This window comes from Protopterus annectens, chromosome 11.part0 (genome assembly GCF_019279795.1).
Source record: "Protopterus annectens isolate FY-2018-M chromosome 11.part0, PAN1.0, whole genome shotgun sequence".
In the NCBI taxonomy this organism is placed as follows: Eukaryota; Metazoa; Chordata; order Ceratodontiformes; family Protopteridae; genus Protopterus; species Protopterus annectens.
The window spans coordinates 1,099,365,404-1,099,378,118 of NC_056745.1; the positions used below are offsets into that span (position 1 = coordinate 1,099,365,404).

The 12,715-nt window shown below is 37.7% G+C and overlaps 1 protein-coding gene across 1 annotated transcript in view; it reads left to right on the forward strand.

The window, feature by feature from the left end:
• EPS8 (epidermal growth factor receptor pathway substrate 8) overlaps nt 1-12,715 on the forward strand; it is a 2,217,981-nt gene that overhangs the window by 648,309 nt on the left and 1,556,957 nt on the right. The window lies entirely within an intron of this gene.

A 12,715-nucleotide genomic window follows, 5' to 3' on the forward strand; every position in this document is an offset into this window, starting at 1 on the left:
AACTTAAAACCCAAAGTTGTTTGACTCTAGGCCCACACAAACAAAATATTTGTTTAGATAATGCGAAGAAATCTGCTATCCCTTTTAAAGTATTCGTTTTAGACTATGTTTTTTGTATTAAATGTTGACCAATATCCGAACATGTTTGGTACCATTGACCATTCTTACGATGATTGCAAAGTTTGTTTTTCCATCTTCATTCTGGATTTTTGTGTTCTTGAATGTTTTATTGTTTTACATTAGTATACTCTATCATACCTCTCAATGTCTTAGTATAAGAAATCTAAACAAAGCAAACATGGGAGAAACAAAGGACCAAAACTGGGGACAGATCTTAATTACTGCTCTTACAAATTTCGAAAGTTGTTAAAACAGGTTTTGTATTAGTATGCGTTTTCTGAAAGATATAAAGCCTGAAACTCAGATGTGTGCCATTATTTAGTGACTTCATTCCTCAGTGGTTTGGCAGCCACATATTTTATGAAGAACATATCAAAAATATGAATCACAAATCAGGACATTTTGTGAAAATCTGGACAGTTGAATGGCATGAATGGATTTTCATCTGTGTATTCTGTGTAATTTGAGGTATTAGTTATGTTTTTTTTTTTTTTGCGCTTCTCATATATTTGTAAAACTTGCATTATTGAATTCAGTAAATGTGTGAGAGTGAAATTATCTGAAAAACATATTGAAAGTATGCTATAATCAGATGAGCAGTGTTCATTTCCTTGTCTTACAGACATTTGTTATAAGTACTACTGTAGTTATGATGGAGATAAATGCATCGGGTTGGACTAGTTTTTAAGTGGAGGTGCTGCTTTTGTAGCAGTGGTACCCAGGCTACTTACAAAGAAGGGTGCATTTTCATGTGTAATACATTTTCTAGATTTTGTTTGAAGAATGTACAGAATTACCTTTGTGAAAGTTGTCAGTTACTTTGTGTTTAGTAGTGTCTGAATGAACAAAAGTTGTAATTTATTTAAAATCACAGCATTGTCATTTAACTGCTGTTAGTTTTTGTGTGGACTAATGTAACATGTCATCTACCCGTATCTGTCATTTTATGTATAACATTTTTTTATACCTTTGCATTTAGCTTTAAGGAGTTGGAGCAATTCAAAGGTATTCAGAACTTGTGTTCTCATTCATTCAGAGATGTGTTTCTTGAAGTGACCTATATCTGGGTATATTATTGCGTAATATAGTTTGCACTTTACCTTTCATTCATGTTGCAAGAAGAAAAGAAAAACCTATTAGTTACATCTTATTCAGGTGGTTAGAGGACGTATGTATTTAAATCACTGTAAAAACTAGTAGTGCCTTATTCAGATAGCTAAAAGATGGTTTTGCAATGATATTGCTAGTAACAATTGCCCATTAAAATGTTCTACAGTAATACACTCATGTCTAATGATGTTATATTTCTTATGTTTTGAAATTGCATCAAAATACAAGAACCTTTTTAGCAAGACTGTTTCATAAAGCTGAAACACGAATAACACCCAAACAGCTAAGCAGAGAATGGATATATTTAAATCACTGGAGAAACTACCTGTAGTGTCTTATTCAGACAACTATAAGATTGTTTTGCAATGATGTGGCTTGTAAAAAAATAACCATTAAAATGTTTTACAATAATAGAGTAACATTTAACAATTTTATATTTCCTTTGTTTTGAACTCTCATCAAAATACAAGAACCTCTCTAGCAAAACTGTTACATATAGGTGCAACAGGACTAACACTCTGACAACTATGCAGGCTAGGGTTTAAGAGGAAAGTGCATTAATTTTCCTACTTCTGAATCAAATCTTCCCTCTGACTGGAATTCATCACAGTAGAGAAGGTAATGTTCAGAAGTGGAGCTTAATTGTGCTTGTGAGAAAATAACTGGAATTCCCCTTAAGAGGTGCTGGTAGTTCCATTGCACCTTTCTTAACATGGGAAGTATATATGTAGGAAATTATGTCTGATTAAAAATTCCACAGTGAAATGGGGTTGCCAATATTTCCAGAAATGAATAAATGAGGCATTCGCTATGTTGTAGATGGGCTACTTAGTGTTTTACTTTTATGTAGTGCATCTAGTACCCCAATGACTCTCATAAAGACGGCAAAATTATGTCAGAGTTCAGCACTGCTATAGTACTAGATATGACATTAATGCTTAAAGGGGTGCTTAACAATTGTTAAGGACTCAACCGTAATGCAGTTGTTAAGCACCCCCAACACACTGTTAAGACCGAGTAGCAGACAGCGCCGACCAGAAAACAGCAGCAGCAGGGCATAAAATTGCTCTGTTTCAGCTCCTGTTTCTGTCTTCTGACTACTGAAGTAAACAGGCATTTTGAATTAAATTGCTTCCCTTAACAGTACATAAGGACGTCCTTCCCCACTGCTTTACTGGCTTTCAGCACTGGAACAAAACATTTTTTAATCTAATTTTTGACTAACTGGTAATATATGGGAAATATAAGTCTCAATGGGATACAAAGAATTATGATTGGTTCTTTCATCATGGTGAAGAATTGTGTCCTCAACATGGTTGCCAAGATTACCCCCCCAATCTTTACTCTTCAGGTAAACTTCTTGGCATCTATGTCTTGAACACATAATACGCACATTATGATTGGTGAACCAGTCCTAATCCTCTGTGTTGTGTATGGCTAGCAGGAGTCCTGTATCAAACCATCAGCTTCAATAAACATCAGTGCAATTTGACTTTGTTTATATATAGTTCAGTATGTTTATACAGATGTTTTTAATATTGAAATAACATGTGTTATGTATAGGGCATAGGTAGGTGTTATGCTTGCTGGGATGTTTAAAAAATTATTTTTTTATTTGTGGTGGTTAGTGACAACAGAATTACTATGCTCAAGTCTATGCAGCTTGTTTGATAGTATAAAAATTAGATCACCCATTAAAAACATTTTTTTCTTAATGTGCTTTGTGCATTCATTCCAGATCTCATTAATACACAATGGTAAAACAGAATATGTAAAGACTATGTAGCAAAATATTCACTGTCCATATATTGGTTTGTGCCTTCAGAACATGTCAGTTTTATGTAGTACACTATTTAAAAACGAATTTTGTGGACCAGATATATTTCTCTGTGTGGCATATGCTCTGCCACAGACCTCTTCATTTAATTTGTTACTTTGTGTTTAGCAGCCATGCTTAGATTCTCACAGAGACTTGCAAATACAAGGCTACATACCCTACTCGGAAAATAGTATTATAACTGTTTGTTACAAATTTGTGATGTATGCAAGATAAATCATTATTTGTGTTTACTCTACATGATATAGTAAATATGCATGCCCTCACACTGAAAAGTGATTACCTTTTACTGGGCTATTTTAGGCATGACCTCACTCATTGCACCTTATTTTGAAACACGTGGTCTACATTGCTGGTACCAGTAACATATTTTATAGCCATTACTTATGGCAGTGAGATGAGAAGCAGAAATTGAGGCTTTACAACAATGTAGCAATTGGGTAGAATAAGGGTCGAATGAAAAATGGGCTGCCTCAATATCCATACCACCAGAAAATCTGCAAACATTCCCAAAGTCCTTGTGAGTCTGTGGGAGAGGAGGAGTACCCCCCCCCCCCAGCCAGTATTAAAATAAGACATTTTATATCTAAACAACATTTGAAACTTGATGTACCTTTTAGTTATACCCAAGATTACAACCCAGCAGTAGAGAAAGCAATGCCTGGATGTCTCACTGGTATTATAAAAAACTGTGCGTTAAGTAATGCACAAAGTATGTTTTACCCCCATAGGTTATTGAAAGCATGAATTACTTTGTTTACCATGTCCTGTTGGTAGATCTTCTAATTAGAAGACTGTACTTACTGCCTGAAACATGCATAAGGGAATTTCCACTGAAAGCAAAGAATCTGCAAAGGAGTAGCTTGTATACACCTTGTATGCCATTTTGTATAAATTACTTTTTGAAGACGACGTATTATTCACTTTGAAATGTAAAATGTTGCATTATAGTTGTTTTCGGTCTGTATGAACTTTTACATTGCCCAACAGGATAGACTAAGATTTCTTTTAGCTGCTTATCTTTGTAGCGTTCTGTATAGTTTAAGATTATCAAGCAGAATATATCTAAGCAAGAAAAATAAATGAAATGAAAAGAAGTTTGTATTATAAGCAGCTTTGCAGAAAAAAAGCACCCAAATGAAAATCTATATCGTGTTTATATATATATATATATATATATATATATATATATATATTTTTTTTTCTTCCATGTTTGTCACAGATGTTGTTGACAAACCTTATTAAGTACATGTAGACAACAATGCTTAAAAAAAACAAGAAGATATCCTTTAACTACAAAAAACACAGAGTGATAAGTACTAAGATAATTCAGAAACACCTATAGATCCTTCATTAAATGCTTACAAAATGTGTTCTTCACAAAAGTTAATTAGGGTCAAGTGTTAAATCAGAAATTAGATACCACTAGTTAATCTGATTCCAAGAAATGCATCCATGGCTTCAATTTCTGGAGGAATTGATGCTTGTTATTTACTCTTGTTGACATCTCTTCCTGTTCCACCAGCTGTGTAACTAATTTAACTGTAACAACTACCTTAGGCTGTGACTGCTGCTGATGCTTCCACCTCTTGGTTATAGTGTTTTTGAACATCAACATATTTATAAAAACAGGCACGATTCCACAGGGGATAAGACTGTAGCATCTTGCACCACAGACAAAAGATCCATCTCATTTAGCAGACAATATACCAGTCACCAACCTGCTGTGTCAAACAGTGCCAGTAATGTGTTTGGTTCGGGAACAGATCTTATGCAACCTTGCTGGTGTACAAAAAAAATTGTATAGACACTTCCAGGTGAAAATTCAGAACTTCTGAAGTTTAGTTGCTTGATATTTATGATTTAATGTCTTTCTACACATATCCTGTCCTATGGGGACCTTCAAAGTTTGTTCCCATACTAACTTGTGTCTCTCTCCGATGTGCTGCTGGAGGGGACCCAAGCCTTAAATGATGTTAAGACATCTACATTACTATTCCAGATGTCACTTCTTGATTTTCTCAGTAAAGGCAACATGTCTGCCTCACTCAAATTTGATTCATAAGCTCAAACTGTCATCTTAGCTCTCTAAGAGATACAGTCATATAATTTTTTTTGTGTGGGAAGCAGATTAAAGGTTATCCTAGCTTGCTGCCATGGGAAGAACTTGCCTCTGGTCCATTCTGTGCTTTCTACTTCCAAAAAAGGGGTTTGGTTTTTAGCATCTCCTACCTTTCCACCTATGGGGATAAAGTCGTCCATGATCAAGGCAGGCACAGTGTTTTTAAGAAGATCTTCCAAAACCCTCTTTAGATAGAATGGAGACCTCCCAAAAAATATACCCTGCCAATCATTTGTTCTAAGGTCCTCTGCTTTGAACTGTAGCATTTCCTTCCATCTCTCCTCATAAGCCAGGGACTGCATCTGTGCTAAGTCAGATACTCAGACTGCAGTTCAGTGTCTAGTAAGATCTGTGACCCCCAAACCCTCCAACTGACAGTATTCCTTTGCAACTCCTGTTTTGTGTCCATGCCATAAAAAGGATTTCAGCAAGTTGTTAAACTGGCTAATCGAGTTGGGCGAGGGACCCAGCACAACTGGGCTTATATACATCATGTGTCACCAGAAAAATAACTTAAAAAATGTTTTTTGACCTTATTTAAAGAAACTGATTAAGACCACTGCAGGAGAGGTGACTGTAACTCCAGTGCAGGTGGTTTACAGTGCCAGCTGCAATGACTGTGAAGCATTTTATGTGAGGAAAAAGCTCAACAGACTTAAAAGAAGGATTTCTGGCCATTTTTCCGAAATTAGAGCCAAGTGCAAGAACAATGCACTGGCTCGGCACCTGTGGCTTCACAAAAGACACACTGGCTTTAATTTTCAAATTATTGATCATGTGGACCTTTTGGAACTGGAAAGAGAGATCCCTAGTTTTTTTAGAAAAATGTGAACCCTGTGGCAGTTGAAACTGAACTCTCTTAGAAAACCGGGGCTTTATTATTGCTCCAAAAAAAGCATATTAAAACTCAGAAAACTGCCTCACAGTTTAAAAGACTATTGAAAGTCTGATATGGGACTGATTAATTCTGACATTACACGCTAATATTATACATGCTAATATTGTTATAAACAAATTGTAAATATTTTAAAATGAAAATATCCGAGATTGGTATTGTGGTACTTTCTGATAGTTTTACTCATTTAAACTAAGTGCTTTCTTAGTTAGATGTCACACTTGAACAGAACCCCAGGGCCTTAATGCTTTATTTCTAACATTTTTCACTATTTATTTCTAACATTTTTTCTCTGTGTTTCCACTTTAGCAATTATAGCTATGTTTTTCAGCCTACTTAGGTGTTCATTTGTAGATTTATAGACATGTTCATTAATGTTATGATATGTTTTATTTACACACAAACCTGATTACGTATTTATTTTGTATGAAAGTGATCTTTAAAGTGTTTCAGTTTATAAGTTACTAATATTTATTCTGATAGATGTTTAGTGGTAGATCTTTTGTTAGTCATTTTGTTAGCGAGTTGGTTTCTTAAAGCTTGGATTAGCAGATTAGAGTTAATAAGATGCTATTATATTAAATATTTTAATTTGTCTCTACCTTTTAAGTTTTAGTTCCCATCATATTATTAGAAACCCAAAAGACTTGGAGAAATTAAAAAAACTAAAGGTGCATGATCAGAAAATGCCGAAGGGCCTGTATTCCATGACTCAATCAAGTGACCATGCTCCCAAAGCATATAAATCATATATATTCTAGACCAAGCCTGTGATTTTTGTGGCATAAAAGGTGTAAGCTGGGGTAGTTGTACCTTTGTTTACTTGTCCAACATCAACTAAACCCATACTGTGTAGGTATTGTTTGAGTAACTTCCTTGTTTTGGTCAGAAAGAATTTCCTCAGGCCACCACTAACATCTTGTCTATAAACAGTACCATGTTCCACTCCCCTGCAACAGTGAGCATCCCCTCAGTAAAGGCCAATAGAGCTGGCATTGTTGAGTTTAACTACCCAAATGTTGCCCTCAGAGGTGCATACAGTGCCATCATTGTAATCTTCACTGTACCTTTATCTGCTGTTTTCATGCTCTGCTTGCAATTCATACTGTCCAGCATGAAAGGCTACACATTCAGTGCTGAGTTGCCATACTTCATCTCTTATCCTCCACGTAGACAGAAGCCTAAAGCCCTTAATATTCCTACATTGTGGTGTGTGTGATGTGAGGTGTGTTTCCTGTATTACAATCAAGTCAGCCTGATGTTTTTTAATAGCCAACAGTATTCTGCCCTTGTTGACATGGCTGTTCAGGCTATTAATAATCCAACTCAAGACTGTGAAACTACTATGTTTTCAACTTTGCAAACTGTTTAATATATTGCTGAAATAACTATATAAATTCTACACTTTACCTCTTGATCCAGGATTTGGAATAACCATGGAGCAGAGTAAGTTATGTTAACCAAAGTAGAACTTTAGTAGCAAAGATAACATCACTACCCTATGTAGAAGTGCATCACTCCCTTGTTGTTTCTGAACACACAGAACATTAAGAGAACCTGATTTAATTTCGTATTCAAAAAACACTTTATAAAACCCATCATATGTACATTAGAAAGATCGCTTACAAGGAGAGAGCTGCTGCTTTTCATCTGATGATCCTGCTTGGCTTGAGGTCACTGTAATGGTCGAATACAAATTATAGAGTAAGTGTGACCCCAGCCCCACAAGAACAACTCCATTTATACTGTGGCATCCACCACCACTACTACAGCATCTGAGCTCTCTTTTTGAAAAAATAGTACTTTACCAGAAACGGTACTTAACAGTACCCAAGTATGTAATGTCTCCATAGCCCATAACATCAGCCAGTCTAATCATCCCAGTTAACACACAAATGTTCAGCCCAAGCTAGATGTGTCACTTACACTTACTCTGGTTTTGGAGCGGACTTTGCTAAGCTTCTTGGCCATTATCCACACCTTTTCTCACATAACTTGCTACCTTTTAAGGGCTAGGAAAGACTGCATCTGTTAATTCTCCACTGGATAGTCTTCATCCCTCCTCATTGCCTTCTATTGAGGTAGTTTCACCTGGCACCACTGGCTGACTGGAGGATGAACCACTGACCCTCCCGAAGGCTCTGCAGAGCCTGATCCAGATTGTTCATGGACTTAGCACCCATGGGTAAGAGAATCATGAGTGTAGCTAGATACACCATGTGAGTTTTAATCCCCTTTCAATGGAGGGCTTTAATCACTGGAAAGAAATGTGCACTTTTCTGCCTGGAAGTTAAGTAAAAATCATGGTCCCCATAAATCCTCCTTTCTGCAATCTTTAACAATTTTCCCAACTTTTAAAACTTAACTAACTTCCACTCTTTCAGACCAAGATAAAGTGCATTTAACTGCTTTTCTTGTGATTACAGTTGCCATGGTCCATGATGCACCCTTTCAATTTGGATCAGGCCTGGTACAAGCCCAGTCCAAAAAGACTGCTGCTGTGTCACATACTGAATACAGTCCCAGCCCTCCAATCCTTCTGCAGTCCCATTAAGAGTATTTTTTGACATGCTTTGTCTTCATGGTCCACCAGCTTAGCTTCAGTTAGATCTAGTCTTGCTTTGGCCACTTTATTCGTACCTTGGGGACATGGTTCTCATAGATGAGGGATTGAACCAAATCTGAATGGCCACCGAAGTTCTCTTTTATTGCTTAAATCCTCACATTATCATCATATAGTCCTGAATTGTCTTATTCATCTCTTTAGTTTGTTGTAGGTTTAGTTGCAATAATCCCTGAGGCTCCATCGCTATTTCCATGTGTTCACCTGCCAGAGCGGTATTACCACTATCTTGTATTTGGGTTGAGTATTTTTTCTCTGATTTCTGTATTGTTTCAGCTTGGATTACTGCTTTCTTGACAGAAAAGTTGTGATCTTTTGACCACTGAAACAACAATTCACAATTTCCACAGCTCAAAAATAATGAGGTTGTTTTCACAGGGCACAGGATGCACAATTCTTGGTACGTCATACTGGAAGTCCTGTAGTATGGTTGCATCTGTGTGTGTTAAAACTTTTGAATCCTCCTAAAGGTCTTGGGCTTGCAGTGGTAAGCCACCCCTACTCACACTCTTCTCTTTTACCCATTTAGTGAGTGAGAAGTGGGATGGTGGTAGCATTGCGCTCTGAGAAGCTTGAGGTGTGCAGTGCCACACCTTCCCTGCTTCTACTACTGTTTGTCCCTGAGGTACTGGTGAGTACATACTTCCACATGTTTGAGACTCTTATTTATTTTGCATATTTGTTCACTGGACACAAATGCACCTTTTCAGGGGTGACTTGGCAGCACTCTCTGATCAACTGACTTGTTCAGATTAACACAGTAGGCAAATGGAATTGAAAGGATTGAAACTTGTACCCTTGATGACAGAAAGATATGCAATCCTCTTGCATACCCATTTTTTTTAGTAATTTGTCCAAACAAGGAATATTTGTCATTGTTGTGCACTTTAGCAAGTAGTCTGCCACTTCAGATGTGGTCATATCACATACAGCACTCAGTGTGTTGGTCAAGCTTTGGTCACTAGCATCTTTGATGGTAGCTGTTCATCTTCAGCATTGGTCTGGCATGTATTGTCTGTTCCAGAGGTATAGCTGGCACATGTGACCATCCCTTTAAATGGCACCACACCCGTAATCTCTTAGTTGAGTTGCCTCAATGCTAACATGTGAAGCTCTAAAGTGCTTTAGTCCTGAATGCAAATAGCACATTCAAATGATGGTAACGTATTGAAGAATGATCATGCCCCCCCCCCCAATACTTTGCACTTGGGATGATTTCCCCTTCCCCCACCATAGTTACATAAGTGTTTAATTATATGTTACAGAACTGTATGCTATAGACCAAAGTCTGTGTACACAATGGAGGTGCAGTGTGGGAATTTGGGTCACAGCTGTGAAAGTGTTTGCTAAGGCCATGGAAACATGTACTTGTGGAACTCAGCGGCAGACTTCCATTCAGTTGTATCAGGGAATGTGAAATATATTTTTACAGATAATCTGTATATTCTATTTATTGTGTTACCTTCTGAAAATAAAACCACTGCTATACCAAGTATAAAACAAATCGGTATAGAAAAAATGTTGCATGATAATGAAATATAAATCACGTTAGTTGTAGCAAACATTTGAAGACGATTTTACGTTGACTGAAACTGGCTCTGTGTTTGAAAGTATTTCAGAGAAGTTGTTACAGAACGAAGACTGCATGATCTTGTCTGTGTTTGGTTAAATATTGAGAATGGCTGTAGGAATGTGAATTTTTTAAAACATTTTGTTACTACTGAGAAGTGCAGGATTACTTCTTCAGTGAGGAGATGGTATGGTAATTTTATTCATTTATAGTTCTTACATTAAATTATGAAAAGTCAGCATGGGATTGTTTGATGTTTTCTGTCATGAGGTCAAAGCATAATAAGGTTTAGATTGTTCTTCCTATGTGTTTTGAATAGGTAAAAACTAATTATAAATGTGCAGTCATAGTCTAGATGCATTCCGGATCTGTTAAATTAATTTAACAGCAGCTTATATTGTTTTCTAAATGTGGATCTTTTTTAATGATAACTTGCCAACCTGGTAAGAATTTGCTGATAGATATTTTCTGACTTGAAAATAATGCAAACACGTTACAGAGAATCTAGTCTTTATGGTGTTACTTACATTTCTGAAATGTACAGTTTTCCTCAGTCTGTGTTTTAATTTTCCTCCAATATGTTTTCTGTTGCAAATTTTGTTAAGAACTTGTAAATTCGTTAGACTTTCTGTTTGTACTGTAAGTGAAGCACCAGATTATTTTTTAGATAAGTGTGTTCAAAAACTTTTCATTTGAGACCTGTGATATTTTGAACTTTGTAAGCTTCTGACTAGTTTTTAAAATGGTACACAAGTACAAAGTGTAATACACCACCAAAACACACACCTACATTTGTGGAGGCTCTCAGTAAAAACCTGCCCACGCAACAGGGACCTCCAAAGCAGAAACACAAGCAACCTCCACCCCCCAACACAACCCAAATGACACATAGCCCACAAACTGTGTGCCACTCAACCACAGCCCATAAGGCATAACAACGTACCCAACACTCTAGTCATAGGTGACTCTATAGTCAGGCACACTGATGTTCCACTCACCAGGCTAAACAAGGAGAAAGTTACTGTCAACTGCCTGTCGGGTGCCAGGATCCGCCACATAATACATGCACTCAGGTCACTCCACAACAAGTACAAATATGACTGTCATTGTCCATTTTGGTGTGAATGACCTGAGACGTACCTCCCTGGACTACATGAAAAGGGACATGGAGGAGTTGTCCGATCTTGTAGCCCAGGCAGGTATGACCCTAGCCCTGAGTAGCATCCTGCCATCACCCAGAATGATACCACATTACAAGGACAAAATGATTGACTTCAACAATTGGCTAAGCTTCTGGTGTCATTCTAAGGGGATCCAGTATCTGTCTGCCTGGGATGACATGATCGACAAACCATGATGCTTAGCTAGAAATGGCCTGCACCTGTCAACCCTGGGATTCCGGATACTGGCTAAGGCTCTAGCCACCCCTATAGTGCCTTTTTTAAGCAAGGTTCAAATGACAAATTCACCACTATAACAGGTACAAGCAAGCAGAATCTGGTATTGCTACTCAATGCTAGAAGTCTAAACCTCAAAATGCACTCACTCAAGGCACTCCTTAACATGGAGAACATTGACATCTGCGCAGTGACAGAGACCTGGTTCAAGGCTCCAGAGAGTACCCCTGCATTACCAGGCTATAATTCATACCACACTTTTCAGCCACCTAACCTGGACCGAAACACTAAAGGTGGAGGCATGTCCATACTCATTAAGGATATCCACACCTCCAGGCTAGTTGCTCAGCATAATGCATCTGAGATTATCCAAGTGCAACTAACTCTGGGCAAGACCACAATCCAAATTGTAGCTTGCTACAAATCCCCCACCATGCCCCAGGATTCCCACTCCTCATTTCTTGATGCACTGGAAAATATTAGGGTACAACCTAACACCCTAATAATGGGTGATTTCAACTACCCCACCATTAACTGGGAAAACTACTCATGTACCAACTCTTGTGCTCAATGTTTTCTGGAATTCATAAATTCCAATGTCTTGGATCAACGTATCTACACCCCCACCAGGGGCAGCAATATCCTAGACCTGGTTATTACCAACATGGGCAACCGGTGCTCCACACCAGAGATCAATTCCTTGTTGGTCAGATCAGACCACAAGCTAGACAACCCAGACATCCACATCCCTCCCCCACCCCCATTAGGGAAACCACCGTAAAATATTTCTCCAAAGCCAACTTCACGCTTCTTAAGACAGAAGTGGCAAACCTCACGACACCCATGCTGACGGACAATAGAGGTATGACTGCTGAATCCTACACAAATGCACTTTATAAGCTACACGAGTGCATGGATCGTGCAATCCCTAACAGAACCAAGATGCTATCCTCCAAAATAAGAAGCCAATCTGGTGGTCCCCTGCCATAAACAAACTCTACAACAGAAGAAAGAAACTGTTGCAAAAAAGAGTAAAATCCC